Raw genomic sequence first — 18,513 nt, forward strand, 5'->3', positions numbered from 1 at the left:
GGCGGGGGGGAGGGGCGGGAGGAGGGATTAGGGTCAAAATAAGGGGGGTGGGAATTGTATAACCAAGATGAAAATGCATACATTGTACAAAAGTGAAAAATGTTGTAAAAAATATATAAAATAAATTTTTAAAAAAGAATGAAATATATTAAACTCCCTATAGAGCAAAACTTCTATAAATACGAGGCAGAGAATCCAAGGTGATATTTACCTGCTTCCAACCATGTGAGAAAAGGCACAACCCCCACTTTGTAGAACAGCCATTTATAAGATACAGTACGGGCGTGAGAAAATTAGTAGTTCCAGTAAAATAGATTTCATTGCTACTGAAATCCTTGCAAGTTATGCTGGGTGCTAAGAAAAATAGAGCATGAGCTGTATACTTTGTGTGGTTAACTGGTTCTTGCGTAGTTTCATTTATTTTTAGATATTTACAAGTAACACTGTCCCACTTTAAGTCCTCACGCTTGTGACATCAGCAGCTCCAAAGTTTCAGTGGTGACTGACCTGAGCCAGGGGACACCTGGGAATCAGGTGACCACTGGCCCAGATGGCCAGGCCCCCCCACCATGTTGAGAAACAGTGCATCCCATTTCAGAACAGCACTGCGGGGGCCTCCCATGTGGCCCTGGGGTTAAAGACACAGCGCTATCAAGCTATCACCATCCACTGCAGCATGAGTTTGATCCCCAGCCAGGGAGCAACACACATGGTGCAGCAGACCTCTCCTGTCTCGCTTGCTGCTCCCTGCAGCATGTATTTCAGTACATCTGCCTGTTCAGCACCCCACTCTCTCTGGTGAATCCTTTCACCCCCCATACCTCTGGCCTATACCCCAGTTCTTGTATGTATAAATACATAAATCTTTTTAAAAAATAAAAATAAAACAGCGCTGCAGTGTACACTCTTGTACATATACTATTAGAGGAAATATCTTCCAAGAAGCAGCCCTGTGACACTGAGAGCCATGTTCAGAGGCTGAGTGCACAGAATGACCATTCTTTTGCTTGGCTGCTGATCAGTGACTTGCAGCCTCTCAAATCCACCACAAAGATTAAAGTAAGCTCTTAATACAGACTTTTAAAAAGAAAGTTAAAATTTTTAAATCAGACTAGCAGCGTTTGAATCCCCAGCCCTGCCATTTGTGATGTGTGGCCTTGGGCAAATCACTCAGCCTCTTTGAACCTCAGGTTCTTCATTTCTAAACACCCTGTTGTGTTATTGTGAGACCTAAATAATTATCTCAGTTACTATTTCTCTGCTCACAAACAAAAATCTGAATGTTCTATTTTTAAGAGGCACAAGCCAAAAATTAAGCCAAATTTTTGCATTATTTCTCTGAGCTACAGTATGTTCTTTCCCTGGAGTGATATCTGATATCAAACATCATCCGCAGTTTGCCTGCCTAGAAAAATACATGGCGACTTTTCTGCCTTGCAGCACCAAACCACAGTATAGCTGAGCGCCACCACTGTGCTGTCTGGCTCTAATTAAAGGCATGTTCCTGACAACAGGGCTTTGAGAAACTGGGTAAAGAGGGCTTATTTCACAGTCTGGCTTTATTAAGGTGATGAGTGCCGCCAACTCGCTCCGTGAGGTGCATTGCAGTGAGTGGCAGGTGTCCCGTATCTGTCTGATTCTGTTAGCCTAGAAAGGCTTCGCTCCGCCTCCAGGCACACTCCACCCCAGCAGTCAGACTGTGCCAGAGTGGGGAACTTTGCACTTTGTGATTTGGATAGCTGGATTCCCATCATCTCTTTCTCTGACCGGAAGCTACTGCTTTGATAGAAAGACCTAAATCCCCTCGTTACCCCAGCCCTCTCACTGCTTTTTCTTCTGAACAAACATGAGGGCAGGAGTGCCTGGGATGGGCAGCTCTCCTTGACTACCTGTTTGCTTTTTATAGTCTGACACTGCATAGCCTCTCCCCACTTCGTTTCTAAGGATAAGCTAGACACACAGGTGCCCTATGTATGTTTATTTCAACAACTCATCTCCCCAGGCTCTAATGAATTAACAACTCCATTTGATATCCAAATTAAGGAACATCTGGCTTGCTTCCTAAAAAGGCTAGGAAGATCCTGGAATCACTGTCCCCTGCTCCATTGTTAACAGATGCAAGGCCTGATTTGGGCAGAATGCTCTCATTGGTTAAAGTAGACCAAAGCAAGGGCTTGTTTTTCTGACACTGGTTAGCTTCATTCTGAGAAAGAAAACTTTCCACCTGATCAACATTTTTAGCTTTTTCCATAAATGAAAGTTGAGACTAGGAGTTGGGGCTCCTGGGGAGAAGATGTGGCCTTGTGTTGGTGAACAATAGTAAACTGTCATCAGCTGATTCTTCAGTTTAGAAGAACATAAATCCTAGCAGAAGGTTGGGCCTGTGGTGCATGCGCAGTTGAGTACTCGATTCCTTCATCTATAGCTTCCCTAGACAGTAGGCCCAGCATAGGTACCTGAGCTCATTCATCCCATCTCCAAGCAATATTTCCTGTTTGCTGCTGCTTTACCCAAGTCTAACCCAGATCCCCAACTTGAAGCATGGTGACCTGAGATAAGCAGCCTAGGGACCTTAGTAACAACCTTTTGCTCAGTTGCTGGTATGCAACTTAGTCCCTGATATGAATCTTGCTTCATGTTAGACTATGTACCACCATGAGGCAGAATGGACCTGAGGGGTCCCATGATTACTGACCCTTTGCGCACTACTTGGTATGTAACTATATGACTCACCTCTTGGTATGTAGCCATGTCATATCTGACCATATAAGCTGCCAATGCAAACCCACCCGGAACCTTGTAGAAACTGAAAGTGTATATAAGCCCCTGACTTCCTATAAAGTGGGCTCAGCCTTGGGATGCGAGTCAGCTGAGTCAGCACCAGTGCATTAAACCTGCTTCTTGTTAGCCCCGGTGTCCATGTTCCCTTTGTGCCATGTAACAAACTGAGATTAAATTTCCAGAACCTCTATCCCTGCTGTCCACTTCACTTTAGGTTCTGTGAATAATCTGGTGTGACTTGCCATTATTTCCAGTTTCAATTCAGCAATAATTATTGGATGCCCATTTTCCACTAGGCATTACACTAGGTATTTGGCATATGGCACTGAGCAAAACATAAAGAGCCATTCTGTACCTATATTCTACTATAGCGTCACAAAGTCAAAACTTCCCTCAAAGGCTTTATCAGGTTTTGTGGGAGGGGATTAGCAGTGCTGCCTACTGAGCTAGTATATTGGGTGTGTCTTCACATTCCTCAGACTCCAGAAAGAGAGCCTGTAGGCGTTACTGGGCCCACACCAAGTTGGAAAGCTGGCATGTCACGTCCCCAGCAACTGGGTTGTGAGAGCCTTCTCAGTCTGCTTCTCCTTTGACCTCATCAGGGTGTAGGGACCAAAACTTTGGAGATAAGCTCTCCTGCAGCTTTACCCCAGATCTAGCCAAGGGTCTTCAAGGGTCTTCAAGGCAAGTTTGGGTCCTCAGCACTAGGCAGGAAGACACCCAGAGGACCACTGAGGGAGCCTCAGGTGACACTACATCAACCCAGGTAGGCACAAGTAAACATTCTGACACTGATGCCAGACAACCTGGGGGTGGATGGGACTGGTCATGTGCCAGGACATGTGCCTCTGTGAGATTGTATCTAGCTGTGAGAGGATTATCTTGATCTCAGGGCCCTATTTCAGTGCTCTTCTTGGTTCCTCAGCTCCTTCCGTGGCTCTCTGCCAGACATGCACTGGCTCTCTAGATTGTATTCATCTCGATTCCCAACTCCATATTTAGAGACATAATGTTGGTAGTTTGAAGTCAATCATGGCAGAAATGTGCAACTGTTACAAATCAGAGCTCCCCTCCCTACCCCAAAAGCCAGTTAAACATTTTCCAGTACATCATTCACATCTCTGTGCCTGGTTGATTCCTGAGGCTCCTCATCCTAGATCTTCCCAGCTCAGGACAACGGTGTGCTCTTCTTGGTGCTCAGGAACTGTCTGGGATGGTGGTGGGTCTTTGCAGAGACAGAAAAACCCTCCCCACAATTCCAGGCTATTCTTGGGCCCGTTTGGTGTCCCCATCACCTCCACAATCCCTGTTTTTGCATTAAATAGCTATTGACCACATAGCCACTGAGGCCCAAGCCTAATCCTGGGGGTCAGGGATGTAGATATCATGGAGAAGGTAGATATCATGGAGGCGGAGGAGGAAAGGGATGTGATCAGCACCACCCCATCAGGTGGTGTGCACCCCCATACTTCCTCAGCTGTCTTCCTACAAGAATCCTCTAGTGGAGGACGGGAATGGGCATTTGGCTCTGGCACTGGGCATTTTTATCCAGGGCTGAAAACTTATTGTTGGATGGTGTGAACTGTACTTCACCCTGAGCCACTTAGTCTGGATATTAACCCTCCCTCTCCAGGAATACCCCTTTCCACACAGGAAGTTCCCTCCACATAAGCCAGCTCTAGTTTCTTCCAACATAGGCATAGTTGTCCTGGATAGCATCCTTCTGATTTGGGGGAAAATCTCTCCCAGGCATGCTTTTCTGCACAGGTCCTAAAATTCAGGTAATGGAAAATAGTTCTACTACCTCCCCTTTTGCTTCTATAGTTAGCCCACCCCTTCTAAGGAGAACTTAGCCCTGGGAACATTCTCAACATACATATACTTTGTCCACAAATATTTATTGAATACTACATGCCAGGCACTGTGCTAGGTATCAGGATTACAGTGATGAAAAAGACAGGCACAATCCCTAACCTTATGAAACATGTCCTGTGAAGAACACACCGAATAATAAGTATTTAAGTAGAGATAATACTGGGGGCCGAGAGAGTCAGAGAGGGGGGTGCCTAGCCCAGACTAAGGGACAAGGAAGGCTTCTTGGCGCATTAGACATTTAAGGTAAAACATGAAAGATGACTAGGAGTCACCAGGGTTAGGGTGAAGAGAGAGTGGGCTTTGAAGAAGGAACAGGAAGGAGTATCCTAGAGAAATGTGGGAACACATGAAGGAGAGAGAGCGCATGCTCTCCTTGCAGAAGTGAAAGGTATTCTGTGTGACTGGATCATGGAACTCTGATTTAACTGAAAGCAAAGGTTCTGCAGCAGGGGTCTGGATCTAACTTTACTAAAGTCTTGGCCCTGGGATAGTCCTGGCAAGTGTTTAGCTTACAGTAGACAATCTTTTGCACATACTTTTAGCAAGAACTCGGATGTGTGTATGTATGTCCAATTAAGATGCTTAATTGAAGAATTCCAAGTAAGCAGACTGCCCTGGCACCCAGAGGGAACCGTGTCTGGTAATGATTGTTCTGAATTGAGCAGAAAGAAAACTCATAAATGTCTGCAGAGGAACATATATTTGACAATGTGACATTTATTCTCCATGCATAAGAGCATTAAGCCTGAGAATCACAGGTACTATGGTAACTTAGGATGCTCTTGGTTATTTTTTTTTCAGGTATAATATTAAGCTATCCTTTTCTTCCTTCTTTTCCCCTAGAATCCCTTCACTCTTAAGGAATGGAAAAAATATAACTAGAGGTAGCAAACTTCAAATTATTATCATTATGTTCTCATGACTCTCTGTAACTTTATTTGAAATGCAGGATTGGGCAAGCCACCTATGACTCCCAGAGTCTCTTTCCAGAGTTGAACTATTAAAACAACCAATGTTGTAGTTTGACTAAAGAGCGCTAGAGCATCGCATATACACATTTGATTCCAACAATAGACATGCTAGTATGCTCCCCTCCATTGTCCACAGAAATTTTAATTTTCTCTCACAGTCTTCTGGACATCATCTTCTATAGCAATGATTCGTCATTAAAGTGGCCCCAGAAACCTGCTTTTAGGAGTTTGTTTTTCATTACATAGACATGAGCATTTTACTCTTCACAATACCAAAAGGTGAATTGTCACACATTTTTAAGTGTGCCACATGGTAACAGAATCCACAGTCCATCCCAACACTCACTGAATCAGCTGTTGAGATAAATATTTGCTAGCTGGGAAAGCTAGCTGTTACTTCAAAACCTCTCACATGCAGTTTTTGAAAAATCCCTGTGTAAGGTATACACATATAGCATTGTGTTTTGACATGTGACAAAAAGAAATGCTCTCATGGCGTGATCTTATAAAATTGCTGTCCACATTAGGACATGAGAAGCTACTGGTCTGGGATGGAGAATATGGTGTCATTCAGGGATTCTATGGCTTCTCAACATAGAACCAAGTGTGTGGAGGTGAGAACTGGGGTGGCAATACACATGTGGACGTTGTGGATAAGAGGATGGTCCTTGAGGTCATAAAGGAGGGTAAAATCCCCCCAAAGAGAATGTGCTGAAGAAAGATTACCCAAGACAGAACCCTGGGGATCACTGGGTTAGGGGGATAGCCTGCAGAGACAAGGAAAAGGTAGAGAAAACAAAAGGTGATATAGACAAGGAAAATATAATAAAAGGACAAATGTGATGGTTAATTTTATGGTTTTTTTTAAAGAATTATTTATTTATGTATACAAGAGCTGGGGTACAGGCCAGAGGTGCAGGTGGTGAGAGGATTCATCAGAGACAGAGTGGAGAGCAGAGCAAGCAGATTGACTGAAATACACTGCTGAGGGGAGAAGCGGAGGCAGGAGAGGTCTGCTGCGCCATGTGGGTCAGCTTTTTGGCAGGCTGGGGATCGAACTCATGCTGTGGTAGTTGCGGATAATTTCATAGTGCTGTTAACCCATTGCGCCACCAGGGAGGCCAGTTAATTTTATTTCAACTTGACTATGAATTGCCCATATATTTAGTCAAACATGATTCTGGGTGGCTGTGTGTTTCTGGATGGTTAACATTTGGGTCAGTGAACTGGGTTTCACAGATTGCCCTCCCCAGTGTGGGCCAGCTTCGTCCAATCCTTGGAGACCTGGACAGAATGAAGAGGCTGACCTTCTGGTAAAAGGGAATCTCTTCCTGCCTAACTACCTTGGGCTTGGACTATCTTTGTTTGTTTGATTCCTGCCTTTGGACACAGTCTGAAACATTAGCTCTTCCTTGTCTCTAGTTTATGTCTTTGAACTGAGTGACATCACATCTCTCCTGGATCTCCAGCTTACCAACTGCAGGTCGGTCTTGGGACTGTCAGCTTCCATAATCTCATGAGTTGATTCTTTAATAAATCTGCTCTCTCTCTCTCTCCCCGTTTTAAAGAAACTGAGAGACCCAAATCATGGTTCTGTGAGAATACATTCCGATGAATCCAGCTTCCAGAGGCATTTGTGGCAGTGGTAATGGCAGCATGGTCCAAGGTCAAGGGTATTTGTCACATAGCTGCAAAGGAGGCCAACAGCTTGACTTCAACCTCATGAGAGATTCTGCCCTAGCACCTCTATGTTAAGTTTCTGTGTGAGCTAATAAATGTTGTTTAAAGATGATAAATCTGTTATGCAATAGAAGATAACTAATACAGTAGGCAACAAATCCCAGGAATATTTAGTATCTGTGATTTTGTCACCAAATAAAGGGCACAACTATTTTCATAGCACATAGCTCAAAGTTTTATTTCTATCTATTAGTTCATGGTTACCATGTTATTACCACTACTCCTGGGTAACACGATTGCCTTGTTGGTTTGAGTTTTTGCAAACCAGACAGCTTATTTATTTATTTATTTATCTATCTATCTATCTATTTATTTATTTTTAAAGATTTATTTATTTATGCATGCAAGAACTGAGGTATAGGCCAGAGTTACAGGGGGATGAGAGGATTCACCAGAGACAGAGTGGGAAACAGAACAGGCCATTTACTGAAATACACTGCTGAGGGATGCGGAGGGCAAGTTAGGAGAGGTCTACTGTGCCCTGTGGGTATCTCCTTGGCCAGCCAGAGATTGAACTCGTGATGCAGAGGCTACGGATAGCTTCACAGTTCTGTGCTCAACCCCTGCGTCACCAGGGAGGCCCTATTTATTTTTTCATAATTTCTTGTTTATTATATGTTTGTATGTATTGTCAGGTATATGTTCAGGTGCTCCTTTCAAGACATGTGCCTAATGACGGTTGTCCCTGAGAAGGGAGTGTTTTTGTACTTGTCTTCCTTCCTTCCTTCCTTCCTTCCTTCCTTCCTTCCTTCCTTCCTTCCTTCCTTCCTTCCTTCCTTCCTTCCTTCCTTCCTTCCTTCCTTCCTTCCTTCCTTCCTTCCTTCCTTCCTTCCTTCCTTCCTTCCTTCCTTCCTTCTTCCTTCCTTCCTTCCTTCCTCCCTCCCTCCCTCCCTCCCTCCCTCCCTCCCTCCCTCCCTCCCTCCTTCCCTCCCTTTTTTGTAGAAGAACTAGGGTACAGGCCAGAGGTGCAGGGGGCAAGAGGATTCACCAGAGACAGAGTGGGGAGCAGAACAGGGAGACTGACTGAAATACACTGCTGAGGGGAGCAGTGGGTGAGACAGGAAAGGTCTGCTGCCCCATGTGTGTTAGCTCCCTGGCTGGGATTGAACTCAGGCTGCAGTGATGATGGCGCTGAAACTTAACCCCTAGGCCACCAGGGAGGCCCCACAAACCAGATGGTTTAAATGAGAATCCTCAACTTTGTAATGAGAACAAGTGTGCAGTCTAGAAGTGTTTCAGATGTGTCTAATGGTTGCAGTATCTATTACGGGATATTATTTAAATAAGTTATTTTTGGGCCTCCCTGGTGGCTCAAGGGGTTAAGCACTGCACTATGAAGCAGTCCACAGCCTCTGCAGCATGAGTTCGATCCCTGGCCGGTCAGGGAGCAACCCACATGGCCTTTTGTCTAAGTAGTCTCGCCCACTACTCCCCTCAGCAATGTATTTCAGTCAGTCTGCCTGTTCTGTTCCCCACTCTGTCCCTGGTGAATCCTCTCACCCCCAACATCTCTGGCCTGTACCCTATTTCTTGTATGCATAAATATATAAATCTTCACTTGATCTTAGCCAAAAGGCCAAGAAGCGATACAAATAAATAAATCTTTAAAAAAAGTTATTATTGCTTGTTGGAGGTGGCCACCCCGCGTAGTGAGCAGAAGGGCCTTGACCCGAGTCTCTAAGGCATGTGAAAACACATGTGTCTCGGAGGAAAACCTCTGAGTGACAGGACTTAGTGTTGAGAGCCTGGAAAGTGACCTGCGTGGAGTCAGGCTTCTACATCTCCACAGTCTGAAAATAACAAAATGGAGAGACCCTGCGCAGTGAGCAGAAGGGCCTTGACCCAAGTCTTTAAGGCATGTGAAAACACATGCATCTCGGAGGAAAACCTCTGGGTGACAGGACTTGGTGTTGAGAGCCTGGAAGTGACCTGCGTACATCTCCACAGCTTGAGAATAACAAAAATAATGAGCGAACTTCCCAGGCTCTGGCTAGGGGGCAATAAGATTATGTGTGTGAGAACTAACCACCTGGTACCCTACTGTCTGAAGTAAATAGATAATAGTAAGAAAATAGACTAATCATTCATACATGTTATCATTATATGGTATGCTTTGATGTTATACCTGCTGCAATTATAATAGTATATAATGAGCACTAAGACAATAAAGATTTACTGCATGCTGGACATGACAGTCCCCCATGTCTGATTTCCCTCCCCGTTGTGTCCCAGGTTCGGACTCACTAGAAGTCCACAATTGCTAACATAGAGCACAGGTCATGTATACAGTTACAAGTTCTGTGAGTAGCAGAGGTTTTTTTCTTTTGTTTTACCCTTTAATCTCACTTTTGTATATAGTTTGTGTTTTGAAGTAAAGGCATGAATGCACATTATGTTTGCACAGGTGAATACACAACATATATTTGTATATTTTTCTTTGAAAAATACTAAGAATTTAAAATAAAATTGAAGCAAAATTTCCAGGTATGGCTAACTGAAGAGATCAAAATATCCTTTCCCCCAAAAGAAATTACTGATAAAAGCAATAGTTGACACAGAGAATTGACATAAACAACCATTTCTGTGCTCCAGAAGCCAACCAAAGTCTTACAACAATATGAGAAACATTTGTACTTGAAAAACTGCTGAATTTCAGGTAATAATAGTGGTAATCTTTGGTGTTGTGCCCTGAAACTGCTCCATCACTTTCCTCCTCTGCTTATTTAGGGTAAAAATTGAGATTACCAACTTCTCTGCTGTAGTCAACAGGGATTCACTCAATTTGTAAGAGTAGACAGTGGCTCTACACAGCCGCATAGATGGTGAAAGTGACTATCTCAGAGATAGGCAGCCTGTCCTTCTGTCATCACCATTCTCCTATTGAGCTCATCTAGTAAAAATTTTGTTACTCTTACTATATATATTTTAAAGATTTATTATTTATGCTTACAAGAACTGGGGTACAGGTCAGAGGTGTGGGGGGCAGGCGGTGAGAGGACTCACCAGAGAGAGTGTGGAGCAGAACATGCGATTGACTGAAATATACTGCTGAGGGGAGCAGTGGGTGAGACAGGAGAGGTCTGCTGTGCCAAGTGTGTCTACCATCCCCACCACCCCCCGGTCAAACTGGTGCTGCAGTGGCTGGCGCTGTGTGTTCAACCCCTGAGCCACCAGGGAGGCCCATGTTACTATATTTTTTAATTCTAAAATTTGGCTCTTTATGAAAATATCTTTTCTTTCGCTGCAGAGACTATCTTTCTATTCATTATAAGAGTATTCACTCCTTCTTGGATCATGCTTATAAAATCAATTTTGTTTCGGTTGTAGTTAAAAAAATGCACCACATAGCATAAAATTTATCCTCTCAACCATTTTAAAATGGACAGTTCAGTAGTGTTAACTGTGCAACAGATACTTAGAACTTTTTCATTTTGCAAAATCTAAGTCTATACCCACTGAACAACACTTCCTCATTTTTCCCTCTCCCCAGCCCTTGCCAAATATAATTCTACTTCCTGTTTTTATGAGTTAGATTCCTTTAAATACCTCATCGAAGTGAAATTAGACTGGTTGATTATGACCGGTTTATTTTACTTAGGATATTGCAAGTTTCATCCATGTTATAGCAGATGATAGGAGTTCCTTCTTTATGAAGACTGAATGTGTGTTGTATCGCATATTGTTCATCCATCATCCATTGATAGACATTTGCTTCTATCTTTTAGCTACCGGGAATAACCTGCAATGAATGTGGATAAGCAAATCTCTCTTTGAGATCCTACTTTCAATTCTTTTGAATGTATACCTGAAGTGGGATGGCTGGATCATACAGTAATTCTATTTTTCATTTTTTGAGGAAACTCCATACTGATTTCTATAGTGTCTGCACCGTGTTATTATCCCAACAATAGTGCATAAAGTTCTAATTTCTTCATCACATCTTGTTATTACCTATGTTTTTTTCTTTTATGGTGGACATATTTGTGGGTATGAGGTGTCTCGTTACAGTTTAGATTTGTATTTCGCTAGTGATGTAATGTTGAGTATATTTTCATATCTAGAAGCCAGTTTTACATCTTTGGAGAAATGTCAGTATACACCTTTGCCCTTTTCAAAATGGGCTATTTGGTTTTGCTGCTTTTCAAAATGGGCTATTTGGATAGTAGCTGCTTTTTTTAAAATTTATTTTCCCCACTACTGTCCCTTATATATATTCTTGTCCCATTCTCCCTTCTCTTTCCCCCTTAATCTTAGAACCCTCAAAGCCTTTATCAAAGTCCACTAGTTTTTGGGCCTCCCCTGGTGGCGCAGCAGTTGAGCGCTGGGCTGCGAAGCTGCCGGCAGCCTCTGCAGCTATGGTTTGATCCCCAGCCACCAGCGAGGGTCCCACATGGCGCTCAGACCTCTCCTGCCACGCCCACTGCTCCCCTCAGCAGTGTGTTTTGTTGGTCTGTCTGTTCTGTTCCCCACTCTGGCTCTTGTGAATTCTCTCACCCTCCCACGCTTCTGACTGTACCCAGTGCTTGTATAAATATATCTTTAAAAACAATAAATAAATCCACTAGTTTTTGTAGATTTTTTACTTTGTCAGATTGTCTGTTATGTAAACGCCCAGTATTTGTTTTATTTTTTCCATTCTGCCTTGCTATACAACTAACAGTTCCCTCAAATTCTCTTAATTTTCCTGTAAATATCCTCATTTCATCTTTCCTTATGGCTGAATAGTATTACACAGTATGGATATACCACATCTTCTCAATCCAATTGTCTATCAGTGGGCATTTAGGCTGCTTTCACATCCTAGCTATTGTATGGTGCTGCAACGGACATTGCAAAGCATACAGTGACTTGCACTGATGGTTTCGTGTCTTTGGCTAGATGCCCATGAGTTGTGTAGTACTTCTATGTTTAGTACCACTGGGTTGTGTGGTACTTCTACTTTTAGTTTTTAAAGATGAATCCAAATTGCTTTCCATAATGGCTGCACAGTTTACATTCCCACCAACAATGGATTACAGTTCCTCTTCCTCTGGATCCTCTCCAGTACTTGTTGTTTGGAGTCTTTTAATATGTTCCATTCTCATGGGTATGAGATGGTATGTCAATGTGGTTTCTACCTGCATCTCTCTTATTGGTAGTGATGATGAACTTTTAAAAAATGTATTTATTGGTCTTCTGGATATCCCCTTTGGTGAACTGCCTGTTAATCTCTGATGCCCATTTATTAATTGGGTTGTTTTCCTATTGTTGAGTTGTATAGGTTTTTTATATATTAAAAGGAATATTAACCCTTGTGGTTGTACATTATGTGAATATTTTCTCCCATTCAGTAGGATGTCTTTTAAATCTTCTTTTATTATTTTACTATGTAAAATATTTTAAAAAATATTTACTTTATTTATTTATGCATATAAGAACTGGGTTGTAGGCCAGAGGTGCAGGGGGTGAGAGGATTCACCAGAGACAGAGTGGGGAGCAGAACAGGCAGAGGTACTAAAATACACTGCTGAGGGGAGCAGCAGGCGAGACAGGAGAGGTCTGCTGTGCCATGTGGGTCAGCTTCCTGGACTCATGCCACACAGTCACTGGTGATAGCTTCATAGTGCTGAGATTTCAACCCCTACGTCACCAGGAGGCCCCTACGTAAAATATTTTTAATTGAGGTAATCTCAATTGTTTAATTTTGCTTTTATTTCCTTTGCCTTAGGGGTTGAGTTTCCAAAAACATCTTTATCATTGTTGTCATGGAACATATTGTCAATGTTTTCTATATGTTTTATTGCTGCTGGTCTAATGCCTAGATCTTTAATTTATTTGAAATTTATTTTTGTGTGTGGCGTTAGGGAGTGTCCAAGATCGTTCTTTTATGTGTGACCTTTCAGTTTTTCCAGCACCATTTCTTTATATATATTTATATATATATATATATAAATATATATATATAACACACATCATCCTTCATTTTTGTACAATGTATGATTTCCCTGTGAATTTCCCATCACCAATTCACCCGTGTACCATCATTATAATCCCTTGTGCTCTTCCCACCCCGTCTTGATCATTCTTCCTCCTTCTCCCCTGCAGAATGTCTCTGGTCTATGGTTGCCTGTTGATTTTGATTTTACTTTATTATAGTTATTTGTTTTCCTGATCCCTTATTTGGTTCCTCTACATTCCTCCTATAAGTGAAACCACCCGATATTTTTCTTTTTCTTTCTGGTTTGTATTGCTGAGCATAATCCCTTCCAGCTCCATCCATGGTGATGCGAATGACATGAGTTTATCATTTTTGATTGCTGAGTAATATTGCATTGTGTATATATACCACATCTTCTTGATCCAGTCATCTATTTTTGGGTATTTGGGTTGTTTCCATAGCTTACCTATTGTAAATAGTTCCAGCACCATTTCTTTTTTTTATTTATTTAATATGATTTATTTATTATTTATTTTTTAATTTATTTTTTATTTTTATAATCCCCATACAATTGCAACCCCCTGATTTTAACCCCAACCCCTTCTTTTCTCACCCCCCCCAAGTGTGTCTCTGATTCACAGTTGTTTGTTGATTTTGATTTTTTTCTTTCTTATAGTTATTCTTTTTCCTGGTCCCTTATTTAGGTTTTCTAGATTCCTGTAATGAGTGAGAGCATCCGGTATCTTTCTTTTTCTTTCTGGCTTATTTCGCTGAGCATGATCCCTTCCAGCTCCATCCATGTTGCTGCAAACTGCATGTGTTTATCTTTTTTGAATGCTGAGTAATATTTCATTGTGTATATGTACCACATCTTCTTGATCCAGTCATCTATTTTTGGGCATTTGGGTTGTTTCCAAAGCTTAGCTATTGTAAATAGTGCTGCTATAAACATAGGGGTGCAGGTGCTCTTTGGAATTAATGTTTCTATGTCCTTTGGGTAAATACCTAGGAGTGGAATTTCCAGCACCATTTCTTAAAGAGACACCTGGTATATGCTCATGGCTGCTTTATTGTAGACTAGGTGCTGATATGTATGTGGATTTATTTCTGGGTTTTTTAATTCTGTTTCATTGATTCATGTGTCTATTTTTGTGCTGATACCATGTTTTAAATACTGTTGCTTTGTAGTAAAGTTTGAAGTCAAGTAACACGATGCCCCCATTTCTCTTCTTTTTTCCTCAGGATTGCTTTTGCTATTCAAGGCCTTATATGGGTCCGTATAAATTTCAATATTTTTTGTTCAATTTTGTTGAAAAATATTGTTGGTACTTTGATGGGTATTGTGTTAAATTCTATTTCACTTTATGGAAGGTAGTCCTTTTGATTATGTTGATTCTCCTCATCCATGAACATGGAATGTCCTTTCATCTCCCTATGTCACTCTTTAAGTCATTTAATAATGGTTTGTAGTTCTCATTGTATAGGTTCTTCACTTCTTTAATTTTCAGGTATTTGACTCTTTTGGGAACAACTGTAAATGGAATTATTCTGTTTATTTCCTTGCCTTCTCATTTATTGTTTGTATATAAAAATGCCGCAGATTTTTGTATGTTGATTTTGCAGCCTACTAATTTGCTGTATTAATCTATTGTTTTGAATAGCTTTTTGGTAGAATCTTTAGGGTTTTCTATATATACTATCATGTCATCTGTGAACAGTGATAGTTTCATTTCTTTTCTGACTTGCTTTCTCTTTGTTTTCTGTTTTTGTCTGTTAACTCTGGCCCAAACCTCTAATACTAAGTTAAACAGAAGTGGTGACAGTGGGCATCCTTGTCTTATTCCTGCTCTTAAGGGAAAAGCTTTCAGTTTTTTCACCACTAAGAATTATATTTGCTGTTGGTTTATAATATAAGACTTTTATTATAATATTGAGGAAGGTTTCTTCTATTCCCATCTTGTTTAGAGTCTTAATCATAATTTGGTGCTGGATCTTATCATATGATTTCTCTGCATCTATTGATGTAATCGTATGATATTTATTTTTTGTTGATATGATATACTACATTGATTGATTTTCACATATTGAATCATTCTTACATCCCTGGGATAAATACCACTTGATTATGATATATAATCCTTGTGATATATTATAGAATTTGATTTGCTTGTGTTTTGTTGAAGATTTTTACATCAATCTTCTTGAGAGATATTGGTCTATAAGTTTCTTGCGCCATCTTTATCTGTTTTCGGTATTGAGGTAATATTGGCATCACAAAATATATTGGGGAGAGTTCCCTCTTCTTGTATTTTTAAAAATAATTTGAGCAAGATGGGCATTAGTATTTCTTTGAAGGTTCAATAAAATTCATTTATATGGCTGTTTGGCCCTGGGCTTTTGTTTGGTGGAAGATTTTTTAATTGCTGGGTTTTTTTTAATTAATTTATTTATTTATACAAGCACTGGGTACAGTCAGAAGCGCGGGAGGGTGAGAGAATTCACCAGAGCCAGAGCAGGGAGCAAAGCAGGCAGAGGGACCGAGGTACACTGCTGAGGGGAGCAGCGGGCGGCAGGAGAGATCTGTCGCGCCATGTGGGACCCTCCTCTGGTGGCCGGGGAGCAGCCGGGGATCAAACCAGCGCTGCAGAGGCTGCGGGCAGATTCGCAACCCAGCGCTCAACCGCTGCGCCACCGGGGAGGCCCCCTTTAATTGCTGTTTTAATTCCATGCTTGTGATCAGTTTATTCTGTTTCTTCCTGTTTAGCTTTAGTACACTATATTGATCTAGAACTTTGGCCATTTCTCCAAGATTATCCAATTTATTGGAGTATTGTTCATAGTAATCTCTTATGAGGCATGTGTTTTGCATAATACCACTGCCAGCTGTAAAGAAGAACCTCTTCTGTATGAAGGCACAGATGAAGCTAATCTAGCCTTCCCTACCAGGTCAGGCTCTAGTGAGTCATGTCTGGAAGCCAGAAATACGAGCTAACAAGCACTACCTTTACACAGGTCTTATACTGACAGTCACCAAGACTCTCCCCTGTCCTCAAGCTCTCCTATATTGAGATGTAGATATTTCAGTCTCGCTCTGGGTGGCAGCAGGGTAGTAGCTCCATTTGCAAGCAGAGATCTACTAGTCCATCATTCTATCATGGGTCTCTACTTTCCTACCACTATAGTTCTCTGGAGGTAGAACCCTCCATCCATTTTTTATTTTTGTAGTATTCCACCCCTTTCATTCAATGCCTTTGTCAGATGCATGGCTTCACATTTACTGATAAGATCTTTGAATATCTGTCTCCCGTGGATTCTGTGCTGCAGCATGATGGCAGGCAACATGTCCGGGGTTCTTGCATACTGATTAGTTATGCCCCCTCTCCAGTGCAGTTCCTGGGTTTTAAAGGCCCCAAAGTCTGCATAAATCCTTCTATAAACAACAGTGAGGCTCAGTGTTGGAGCTGACCTTTTTCTTGGGTTATGCAGCCACGGTAACATTTTAAACACAATTAAATTTTAGGTTTTTTTCTTCCTTCTTTGCCATGCCATCCCTCTTTATGTGTACAATGGTAATCTGGTTGTCCTCCTGGAACCCATAGAATTTGGCTATAAATATGTGGAGGAGGTGAGCCATTTATCTTCATTCCTCTGCCATCTTGCTAGACTCCTTATCTCGGACATTTTGAAGATTACATATTGTGACTTTGAGTCGTATTTATTTATTTTAAAAATTTATTTATTTATGCATACAAGAACTAGGGTACAGGCCAGAGGTGTGGGGGGTGAGAGGATTCACCAGAGACAGAATGGGGAACAGAACAGGCAGACTGACTGAAATACACTGCTGAGGGGAGCAGCGGGGGAGACAGGAGAGGTCTGCTGCACCATGTGGATTAGCTCCCTGGCTGGGGATCGAACTCTAAATTCATGCTGCAGTGGATGCAGATAGCTTCATAGTGCTGTCTTAACCTCCTATGCCACCAGGGAGGCCCTGGATTGTATTTAAATACTATGGAAAAGGTTTAAAAGATTTATTTTACATTGTTTTGCATTTTTTGGTTTGTTTTAATAGGCAACTGACCTGGTTAGATCTAAGCCACAATTTCCTACCTACATTCTGTGCTCTGTGGTTCTAATGGGCTGTGGGCTTTGCTGTCTCTGTCACCTTGGGTTGACAGAAGACTGGGTGAAAGTGAATCAAAGAAACAAAACAAAGCAAAATGCTTTGGATTTCCTCCACTCTCTCTAATCCCTACAGACCTCTTTTTTTGCTTAAAAAGAGAAATGGACGACTTTTCTTGGAGTTATTTTAATATTTTAAGTTCTAGATCTCAGGTTGCCTTTTGGTGCTGGTCAGCAGCTACTAGAGGGGGGAAATTGGGAAACTCACCCCTGATTTGGTGGTCCTTTTACTTCTGGTTTCCTTCCCCAATGAACTTGCTACCATTCAGTTTTCAGAATACTCAGGTGTTTCATGGATTCTACCCAGGAGTTAAATTGCACTCAGCAGGAGAAACGGAGTGGAGTGTGTTTTTTCTACTTTGACAAGAATTGAAACCTTCTGTTTTTCTTTTTTTATAGGTTATTTATAGATATATATAAGTAATATGCCCTTTAAATTATTACTTTGAGAGTGGATCCACAATCTTTACAAGATTATCAAAGGTGTCCAAAGCACAGCACATATTAAGAACCCCTGGTGAAGTGGAAAGACACTCAACTTTAGAACCAAAGAGACTTGGGTTTAAATGCTCATTTGCTGTTTCCTGGCTGTGTGACCTTTGGCACCCTGCTTAACTTTTATTCATCTTCCATATTTCCACAGATTCAATAAATGTTTATTGAGCACCTACTACCCAGCCATTTAAATTAAAGATTTAATACAGAAAGACAGATACAACCTTTGCTGCTCACAGTTTACAACTAAGTGGGAGAGGCAGATGAGTCAGCAACAGGTCAATTTCACAACACTGTTGCAGGGAAGGACATAGTGCTTAAGGGAAGGAGAGAAAGCTATGGAGCAACCTGAAGAGCAACACATACAAAACAGGATAGATTTCCAGAGGTTAGGCCACTAAATTGAAGCTCAGTAATAAGTGGACATTAGCCAAGCAAAGAGGGGGAGAAAAGGGACGTAAGCAGAGGGACGAACCCCTAAGAGACATGGCTTATTTCAGGAATGGAGAGAAAACCTGAATAGGAAGGGGTAAGGGCACCACAGCAGAAGGG

The 18,513-nt window shown here is 41.6% G+C and overlaps 1 protein-coding gene across 2 annotated transcripts in view; it reads left to right on the forward strand.

Annotated features, from left to right (window-relative positions):
* CMTR1 (cap methyltransferase 1) overlaps positions 1-18,513 on the forward strand; it is a 110,597-nt gene that overhangs the window by 42,829 nt on the left and 49,255 nt on the right. The window lies entirely within an intron of this gene.

Source organism: Talpa occidentalis, unplaced genomic scaffold (assembly GCF_014898055.3).
Source record: "Talpa occidentalis isolate TD23 unplaced genomic scaffold, MPIMG_talOcc4v2.1 talOcc4.2, whole genome shotgun sequence".
Classification (NCBI taxonomy): Eukaryota; Metazoa; Chordata; class Mammalia; order Eulipotyphla; family Talpidae; genus Talpa; species Talpa occidentalis.